This window comes from Nicotiana tabacum, chromosome 3 (genome assembly GCF_000715075.1).
Source record: "Nicotiana tabacum cultivar K326 chromosome 3, ASM71507v2, whole genome shotgun sequence".
NCBI classification, from domain to species: domain Eukaryota; kingdom Viridiplantae; phylum Streptophyta; class Magnoliopsida; order Solanales; family Solanaceae; genus Nicotiana; species Nicotiana tabacum.
This window is the reverse complement of record NC_134082.1, coordinates 200,627,827-200,639,113: the sequence shown is the minus strand read 5'-3', so window position 1 is coordinate 200,639,113 and position 11,287 is coordinate 200,627,827.

The following is an 11,287-nucleotide window of genomic DNA, read 5'->3' as shown; positions in this document are numbered from 1 at the left end:
TCAGTACGGGAAGATTCCCCCGTTGAGCTGGTAGTAGGGGCCGAAGCCCCAGATTGAGGAACAATTTCTGTGCACACGGCTATGGTCGTAGATTCAACTTGAGCAGCCTTTGTCGTAGGTTGGACATCAGACCTTGGCACGGGCCGAGCATAAGACGTCGATTGACAAAACGCAAGCAGAAGAGCCCTCTCCCTAATGACGATAAAAGTCGTATAAGCAACAAAGCCAAATTGCAAAATAGAAAACAGAAATTGCGGCAAGACTACTTACTAGTAAGGGGCTCACATCCATATTTCTCATAGAAGGATGACCATTCGCGAACTCTCGCCTTATGAGGAAGAATGGCATTTACCCATTCGCGGATATCGTCAACAGGAGAAGGGGGGCAGTTTAGCGGCTGCGAAGGCAAAAACAGTTCAATACTGCCCAAAGAAAAATGGTTGACTATTATTCCGACAAAAGATACAAAAACTTACGTGCGAAGTTCCATCTTTCGGGGAACCCTGCAGAATCCGCCACAAGGTGCTCAGTCCGTACATAAAAGTATTTTTTGTAGAAATGATGGTTGGCTCTATCGTCCATCTTCACCACCAGACTCTTCGTTCCTCGATGGCGTATGTGAATCATCGTGCTTTGAATGAGTTGAGGGACAAAAATATTGAGCATGTGTCTCAGAGTGATCCCCCGACCGGCAAGCTCCGCGAACTTGAGTAGCATAAAGAACAGTTTATACGGTACGACAAAAGTTGAGCCGGACACACCTCGTAGAAACGACAAAAATCTACCACCAAGGAAGGGAGAGGAAGCGTATACCCGACAATGAAAGGATATGCGTAGAACGCGCAATATCCTAGGCGGTCGAAATACATGATATCATCTCCCACCGCCGGCAGCATCTCGACGTGGTGCGGAATCCCCCACCTAACCTTCAGCTCCGCAATCGTCGCCTCATTCATAACAGAGGAGACAGGTTCCGATTCCTCTCCGGTAGGGCTATTAAAATTGGTCCACGACTTCCCGGGATTAGGCAATATTTCGGCCGTCGTTGGAGACTCCTCATCCTCTACTACTTCTACTCCTCCGGGAACAAGAACATCATTTTCTGACGCCGGAACTGCGGCGGGATCATTAGCGCGGGAAGAAGAACCAGCCATTTGTCTCAATTGAATATAATGAATGAACAAAGGAAGTAAGAGGGAAGACAAAGATGCCAATTTCTGATCAACAAGAGAGAATCGAAAATCTGAAGTATCGGGGAAGAAGAAAATTCGCAAAATTCTTTTGATAAACCAAGAAAGTGTGCAAGTGGATTGATGCTTTCCCCCTATTTATAGGGATATGAATGCCCCAAGCGGGAAACCCAAGAGTCACCAATTGAAACTGATAAGGCATGAAACGGTTCAATCCCCAGGAAACGTGTGTCATAATGGCATTAACCATAAACGACGTTTCAAATCGATGCAACGTTTCGATTCCGAACGGACACGATGGAACAAAGGCGTCGTTTGAGCGTTGTGCCATCGCCTCGATCTAAAGACCTCGTTCAAGGCATGAACAATCAGATTTCTCCTAGCCTATGAATCTACAAAGTTCGTCCGCCAAGTACGCCAAGGGACGACCTCGACGGACGGAGAGACTAACTGTATGGGTCAAAATCTGACCATAGTGGGCGACCAAGCTAGGACCTCGCCTAAGTGGCGAAATGGTGAGAAGTACCACGACCGACCTCAGTCCAATCATCAACAGTGTATGTCAAGTAAAAACGGTACTCGAATAACGACGAAAAGACCGTCACGTGAAGAACACGTTGGTCAAAGAACACAGTAAAACTCCGAGAACTACATATAGAAGGGGGATTTCGAAAAAAAGGGACTTTTCCTTTCTGTTCTCTCTCTCTCTCTGACAATTTCTTTTGGTGAAGGATGTAAATCGATTTTTCTCTCGATCTCATCAAAGATGAGATAGTAACATCAATAAATACAGGTTGTTCTTATGTTTCATCATTAAATAAGTTGATTATACTTGATTAAGATTTATCCCTTCATTATCATCAATTGATTTAATCAAAGGGTTTAACATCTTTTGGTCAAACACATACAGTGACGGATTCGGGATTTTCAAATGGTGGGTGCTCAACTGTATTTAATATAAAAATTGTACTAAAACTGGGTGCTCAGTTAATGTGTTTATATGAATTACTAGTTTTAATTTTATATATAAGTAATAGTGTTTGGCGGTGCTCAAGCAACAAGCACCCATAACCCACATAGTGTATACATACAGAATCATTAAAACCCCAAAAAAATAAGAAACTTTTTTTTTTCTAAGAGTTTGACTTATATACTCCTATAACGATTGTGTAAGGAAATAGGACTCATATATAGCCCGTATGTCGACCCAAGTCCCTTCCTAATCTATACCAAGTTTGTACTTGAAATTTACCCATGAGCTCTGCACGAAACAAATATAGCCTTGTCAAAGTTACTATTAATGTTGACGTAGTTGTTGCTTAGCCATGAAAAGAGAAGAATTTATTTAGCTGTGGGCCAGTGGCTATGACCCGTTAGAATTTGGGTCGTGCTTTTCTGTTCTTTGACAATCGTGACAAAGTGAACAGCTATTTACTCATTATCATTCTTGTGTAAAGTTCTAATTCGTGCAATGCCCAGATAAATTGCACTAATTCGGAGAATTAATTAATTAATTAAATAAATATGATATGGCATCTCATAATAGTAACACGTGTTTCATGTTGCAAGGGAACTATTATTGCTGAAAATAAAGGGAAACTCGATTAACTTTTAGCATTTTAACATGTGTTTTTTTATCTTTAATCGTGGGGAATAATAAAAACAAGAAATCAAAAAGGTAAGCCTCACCTACGCTTAATAATTATATAATGTGCTGAAACTCAATCAAAGAGAATTTACAATGTGAAACTCACTTACATTAATCTTCCACCGGCCACCGCTTGACAGTGTTCGTGTAATGACCTGAAAGTAATAGAATATTTTTTTAAATGACTAATCTCATTTTACCGCAAACAGTGATCAAAACATTAACAGCTCATTAAGCGTATTCAAGGTCTGTTTAACATATTTTCCAACCATGAAGATTTGAACGGATAATTAACAGACTGAGTATTCCTTTATATATAAGTACAAAAACAAGGAGCCCCTTTCTGAAAGAGGTCAAGTGTATTTAAGTGAATTATTACCGCTTATTATAGACAGCTACCTATGAATTTGAATACGGTTAAAATCGGACCTATTCGATTCTACTATTTAATCGAGATCAGGGAGTTGTATCAAAGGTCGGCCCCATAGTGGATCAGACCGAAGCACGAGGACAAGGTACCGAGTTCGAGAATAGAGGTGTCTGTCGAGATCGAGGCCAGTAGCGATCGAGACCAAATAGGGCAGACTTCGAGCAAAGCGCAATAACAGAAGAGCGAGATATTCGTGACTGGTCGAAGATCACGGCAGAAATCTCGGAACATATCAAATCAAGGGCGGTTGTTTAGGCTAATCATGGGATTTACTTTCGTAATTAGAATTGTACCATAGATATGATTCTTCTACTATATAAAGAGGGTTCTAATCGTTTTGTAAGCACCTTACATTCACGCATATCAAAGCAATACAATATTTTCTGTCTAGCTTATATTCTTGTTCATTAGTTTGCTTATTCTTAACTATTCGGGTACCGATCAGTTCGAGGGCATTCAAGCTCGAGGGCTGAATTACATGTCAACACTGGTTTGTTTTATCTTATTGTTAATTTCTACTACTAATATTTACATTTATCAATTGGTATTAGGTAAAATCACGTGTCCTTAAAACCACATTATAAGTTTAAGGGTAAACAGTTTGGCGGCCACCGTGGAGCTAAGGATAATAGTGATTGCCTGGTATTAATTCTCACAACACACACTGCTTTGCGCTTGTTCTCGTAAGTGTCTTTGATTTCAGGAATCAACATGTCAAACTCTCAAGTAGCACCCACTCACACTAATAACGGCTTTGGTCTCCATGGCGAGAATGAAAACGTTATTGTCACGACCCAAACCGATGGGCCGCGACGGGTGCCCGGATCTTATCTGTCAAGCACCTCTAAGCATGCGTCTAAGATATAAACCTTAATAGCATCTGCTAAATTATGAGAATAATGTACATGAAGGAATTCTGCACAAAAATGCATACATACATATACGTGCAACATACGTAGGGCGAGCCGAGAAGGCTGCTATAGATAACTATACACCTCAAAACTGGAAGCCGGCAAGGCCCACATACTATCCAACTAGACATACTGTCTACAGACCTCTAATAGAAATATAATTGTACAAAGACGGGACTGAGTCACGTCATACCCATATATATATAAATATATTGTACCAAAATCAAAAGCAGCTTCGGATCAAGTGGAACACGCTAACTTTCGCTGGTCAAGGATCCTAAGAAGAGGGACCATCAGCTTGCCTACCTGCACCTGCGGGCATGAAACGCAGGCCTCGTGAAATAGGGCGTAAGTACGAAAAATGTACCGAGTATGTAAGACATGAAAATATATACGTAAAAGACATAGATGAAACATGGAATAAAGAAATCCATCTGTAAATATGAATAACATTGTAAATTCTGAAACATTTATAGTGTTATGCACGTGTATATAAATGTCGTGTCATGCATGGGTATAGGCGTACATAACATCATCACGCTACTGAGGGAATCCCATCATTTCATCTCGGCCACTGTGGGCAACATCATCAACATATACCAACTGATCAGGTGGTGGTGCGTATATAACGCCGTAACCTTTTCCCATATCCCATATACATATATTTACATATATACGCGTATATAACGTCATCTGGTCATGGGTCAATGCACATGTATAAATGGGTGAAATGCATGAAAAAATATGTAAAAATCTCAATATTCCTTTTGGGATAAACTTTTTCAACTGCATATTATTCTGAGACCCATGAACAGAAGATAATAATAATTCACATGGGAAATCAAGAATATGGACATCCCTAGTATTTCTATGGATAGAATAATTTATAGAAACTGTGTGTTTGCTCATTTCTTCTGTATAATTTGGACCATGCCAAAACAAAGAAGGAATGACCTTAACATATCTGGAGTAGTGAAAACTCTGCATAATATTCTTGGTGAAGATTGCACCGTACTCTTTTAGAACCGTAAAATTTTAAGTTGCTATTATTCCAACAAATTCTTGTTGGAAGCTTTTGTGAAACGAATTTGCTCCTGCTCCTAACGTGTTTGAACTGAGAAGCAATGTTTTTGAACTAATGAAGAATTGCTTCTGCTCCTAACATTTCTGAACTAGGAAAGAACGTTTTTTGAACTTTGAAAGAATTTGATAAAACAATGGCTCATGGATAAGACTTATAATCAAGTGTTATTTTGATAAGGCTTATATTTAGTTAAATTTCCATAAGTAGCCACATGGCATGAATGACTAAGAGTCATTCTTAGTCATTGTGGCTTTGTGCCACGTTGCTTTGGGGGTTAATTTATTAACTTTTTATTTACTTATTAGTTAACTGGGTAATGTCCTGTTATCCGGTAATTAATTAATTACCCACATATTTAAAAATTATCTCAAAGTACTTAAAATTCTACTTATTTTTAATATACTTTATACCTTATACTATCGTGGTCATATAGTACCTTATATGGTACTAGTTTATAATTATCGGGTATTATTGCTCAACCCGTATTTTATTCCAAATTGGCTACTTTCAACAAAAATCGTTTTCTTTAATTTGTGTACCTTTTATCCTTCATGACACTTCTTTATCGCTTGTTATAAATAGCATAATATGATGACCCAAGAGGTCATCACTTGTATTCAAATGAATTCTGCATTCTGATGCCTTAAAAACCTCTTTCAGTATCACCTCGATTTGCGTGTGCAATCTGGGCGCATAGCCGGGAAGCCATTATGTGTAATCTGTAAAAAATGATAAATTTTTACTTTAAAATGGATTTAAGTTGACTTCGGTCAACATTTTGGGTAAACGGACCCGAACCCATTATTTGACGGTCCTAGAGGGTCCGTAGGAAAATATGGGACTTGGTCGTATGCCCGAAATCGAATTCCGAGGTCCATAGCCCGAGAAATAAATTTTTAAAGAAAATTATTTTTAGGAATTATTTATGAGTTTTGGAAATGAAATGCGTTTAGAATTTGATGGTATCGGGCCCATATTTTGGTTCTGAAGCCCGGTACAGGTCTTATATATGATTTAAGATGAGTCTATGAAATTTGATAAGAAACGGAAGTCGTTTGAGATGATTCGGGCCCATAGTTGTGAAAATTGATACTTTGAAAGTTTTGAGATTTTTCTTAGATTTCTATGCTAAATTCGTTGTTTAAGAGATTATTTTGATGATTTGATCGCACGGATAAGTTCATATGATGTTTTTGAGTTAGTATGCATGTTTGGTTTGGAGCCCTGAGGAATCGGGTGAGTTTCGGAAGGTTTTGAACTTGTGAAAAGTTGCAGGTTTTTGATGTCTCAATGCACAGAGGTTTTGTTCTTCGCGTTTGCGTGGTCCCACTCACGAACACGTAAGGCAATTTCCTCAAGTGCCAGTTTACTCTTCGCGGATGCGGAACTTGGGACCCAAACACAAGGTTGTGGGGGGAGTACCCTTCGCGAACGCGTCAAGGCTCTCGCGAACGAGTAAGGCTAATGGCCTGGGGAGAGGAGTTCACATTTATTCTACGCGAACGCGGCCATCTGACCGCGAAAAAGAAGGCTCCAGGAGCTGAAGCTCCACGAAAGCGAGCCAACGAACGCGAACGCGAAGGTCACCTAGGCCTGACCCATTGCGAACGCGACAGGCCTATCGCAAACGCGATGAAAGCCTGCCCAGTGATTTTTAAACAATAACAGAACACTCGGGATTTCACCAAAATTTCATAACTTCTTCTTCCAAACTCTAAATTGGGCAATTTTTGAAAGAGAAGTTCACCAACAATTCATAGTTATGTAATCTTAGACTCATTTTCTTCAATTTCTATTAACACCCATTAGATTTCTAGGCTTAAATCATGTTCTTAAGAGTAGAAAATTAGATTTGGGTAGAGATAGGGATTTTTTCATAATTGGGATTTAGACCTCGTTTTGGGGTCGGATTTTGGAACTAATTACATATTCGGGCTCGTGGGTGAATGGGTGATTGGGTTTTGGTCCGAACCTCGTATTTTGACCAAGTGGACCCGGGGTCGATTTTTGACTTTTTGGGGAAAATGATAGAAAACCTATAATGGAGCATTGGTTATGAATTCTTTAGTATTTATTAATGTAGTTAAATCAATTTGGACTAGATACGAGTTGTTTGGAGGCAAATTCTTAAGGAAAAGCGGTGTTTGAGGCTTGAGTTGGCCGTGAAAGTTCGAGGTAAGTGTTTGGTCTAACCTTAGCTTGAAGGATTAGGAGTTGTGTCCTATTTTCTACATGTTACTTGTTGAGTACGACGTATAGGTATGGTGACGAGTATCTATACGTTGGTGTCAAGCATGACCGTGAGTCTTAAATTAAAATTGTTGTGTTCTTAATAAAACCTACGAATGCCTAAGTTGTTGATTCTCTGTGTTGAGCAAGGATTATGATTATTCTCGTGGGAATTACTTATGATTGGGTATTGGTGCTAATTGAGGTAGTTAGATGTTGGAACAAGTTTGGTTATAGCTGATTTTTCCTTGCCGGGATGTAATTACTTATACTGTCGATTCCCTTGCCTGGATAGTGTTGTATCTTTATTGATCCCTTGCCGGGACTTTCGTTGTGATTGGTATTGAACTGTATATGTGGATCGGGTTGTGCGCCACAACAATATTATATTTGGATCAGGTTGCGCGCCGCAACAATATTATATTTGTATCGGGTTGCACGCCGCAACAATATTATATTTGGATCGGGTTGCACTCCGCAACAATGATATAAATGGATCAGGTTGCACGCCGCAATAGTGATAAATAGTATGGATCGGGTTGCACGTCGCAACAGTGTTATTATGTTTTTAGATCGGGTTGCACGCCGCAGCAATAGATAATACGAAGTGTTTATAGATTGGTGACGAGTTCCTTATTGTGTTGCTATGAATTCTAAATTTTCCTTATGTATTTCTCTTAATTTACTGTTGGTATTGATATTTCCCCCAGCATGTACCCCTCCTATCCTTACTTGTCTATTCCTGTTTTATTTTCCGCTGCATATTATATAACTGCACAGGTTTATTTGGTAGTCTGGTCCTAGCCTCGTCACTACTTCACTGGGGTTAGGCTAGACACTTACCAGCACATGGGACATGGGGTCGGTTGTGCTGATACTACACTCTGCACTATGTGCAGGTCCCAGAGCGGTAACTTTTGGTCCGTAGCATTGGGTGGCTGCCTTCAGTCCATTTAGAGATCCTGAGGTAGTCCTGCAGGCATCCGCGGGCCCCGTGTTCTCTTCTATCTTTATACGTATTATGTTCTTATTTACTTCAGAGAGAGATTGTACCTTTCTTTCCAGACATTTGTATGTATTATTCGTAGGTGGTTCGTGATATTGTGACACCGGATTCCGGGTAGAGATGTATGTTGGTATTGCCGTACTGGTTTTGGCTAGTTATCAAATTAAGTCTTCCGCATGTATTTATTTATCGTTAATATTTCATTGTTATCGCATGTTAATTTAAATTGTTAAAAAGGCTAAATAAAAGAGTTAGTGATTCTGTATTACGCGGCTTGCCTAGCTTTCACGAGTAGGCACCATCACGACTACCGAGGGTGGAAAATTCGGGTCGTGACAAGTTGGTATCAAAGCTCTAGGTTACGTAGGTCTCACAATTCACGAACAAGCTTAGTAGAGTCTGAGGGATTGGTACTGAGACGTCTGTATTTATCCCCCAGAGGCTACAGAGTTAGGAAAAACTTCACATTTATTCTTTCATGTCATGCGGTTTGGTTACTCAATGCTAATTGAATTTCTACTATGTTCTTTCGCAGATGGTGAGAACACGCGCTTCCTCATCCACCGATCAGCAGCCTGAGCCCCCAGCAACAGCTCCCACGAGGAGCAGAGGGTGACGCTGAGGCCGTGCTAGAGGCCGAGGTAGGGACAGAGCTCAGCCCAGAGTAACAGCACCAGCGGCGGAGCCTCAGGTTGACTTTGATGATGAGGTTTCGGCCCAGACAGTTCCAGTGGGCCCAGCTCAGGTCCTAGAGGGGTTTATTACTACCCTAGTACCCCAGGATGCTCTGGTCCGTCTAGTGGGCCTTATGGAGAGTGTCACTCAGGCAGGCTTGCTTCCTGTAGCACTAGTCGTCTCTCAGGCTAGAGGAGGAGCCTAGACTCCAACTACTTGCACTCCGGAGCAGATGGCTCCCTAGTTTCAGACTCCAGCAGCTCATCCAGTTGGAACAATTCAGCCGGGTGTGGTAGCTCAAACCGGTGAGGGAGCATCTATGTCTGCCGATGCTTTGTGGAGATTGGATAGGTTTACCAAGCTCTTCCTTACTACTTTCAGCGGTGCATCTTCTGAGGATCTCCAGGATTTTCTAGACAGTTGTCATGAGGTTCTCAAGAACATAGGGATAGTGGAGACTAATGGGTTCAATTTTGCTACTTTTCGCTTATCTGGATCCACCAAGACTTGGTGGAGAGATTATTGTTTGGCTAGACCAGCCGGATCGCCAGCTTTGACTTGGGAGCAATTTACTCAGCTATTTCTGGAGAAGTTTCTCCCTATTACTCAGAGAGAGATCTATCGGAGGCAGTTTGAGCGTCTCTAGTAGGGTTCTATGACTATTACTCAATATGAGACCAGATTCATCGACTTGGCCCGTCATGCTCTTATCATACTTCCAACCGAGAGAGAGAGAGGATGAGGAGGTTCATTGAGGGACTTATCCAGCCTATTTGGCTTCAGATGGCCAAGGCGACTGGGAGTGAGATTTCTTTCCAGGAGGCGGCCAATGTGGCTAGGAGAGTTGAGATGGTTCTATCACAGGGAGGTGGTCAAGGGTCTGACAAAAGGCCTCGTCATTCAGGCCGATTTAGTGGTACCTCGTCTGGAGGCAGAGATTCGTATGGTAGAAGCCATCCTCCTAGGCCTTTTTAGTCAGCACTTCAGGTTCTCACGGTGCTTCAGTGGCCGTGTTTCTCATATGCAGTATTCTGATCAGCAGCCCTACAATGCACCACTAGCTCCTATCAGTGCGCCACCGCTCCAGAGTGTTCGGGGTGGTCATTTAGGTCGCCAGGGTCAGTCTCAGTTTTCTCAGCCGCAGCACTCAGGTGGATGATTCGAGTATGGTGAGTATGGTCATATTCGGAGAACTATCTGGTTCATGATTCGGAGTTGGCAACCATTGTTCACGCGTTGAAGATTTAGAGGCATTATCGGTATGGTGTAGCTTGTGAGGTGTTCACGGATCACAGGAGTCTGCAGTACTTGTTCAAGTAGAAGGAGTTGAATTTGAGGCAGAGAAGGTGGTTGGAGCTGTTGAAAGACTATGATATCCCCATCTTTTATCATCCGGCAATGTGGTAGCCGATGCTTTGATTAGGAAGTCAGCCAGTATTGGCAGTCTTGCTTATATTCCAGTCGGCGAGAGACTGCTTGCTTTGGATGTTCAGGCTTTGGCCAATCAGTTCGTGAGGTTGGATGTTTCTGAGCCCAGCCGTGTGTTAGCTTGCACAGTCGCTCTCTCTTCTTTATTGGAGCGTATCCGAGATCGACAGTATGATGATCCCCATTTGTGTGTCCTTAGAGACACGGCGCAACATCGAGGTACCAAGCAGGTTAACTTAGGGGATGATGGAGTTTTGATATTGCAGGGTCGAATTTGTGTGCCTAATGTGGATGGGCTTCGAGAATTGATTTTAGAGGAGGCCCATAGCTCCTGGTGCTCTATTCATCCGAGCATCGCTAAGATGTATCAGGATTTGCGGAAGCATTATTGGTGGAGGAGAAAGAAGAAGGATATCATTGCATATGTGGCTCGGTGTTTGAACTGTCAGCAGGTTAAGTACGAGCATCAGAGGCCCGGTGGTTTGTTCCAGAAGATTGAGATTCCTGAGTGGAAGTGGGAGCGTATCGCTATGGACTTCATTGTTGGACTTCTATGGACTCAGAGGAAGTTTGATGCAGTGTAGGTTATTGTTGATAGGTTGACCAAGTCAGCACATTTTATTCCTGTGGCAGTCTCCTATTCTTCCGAGAGGTTAGTTGAGATCTATATCTAAGAGATTGTTCAT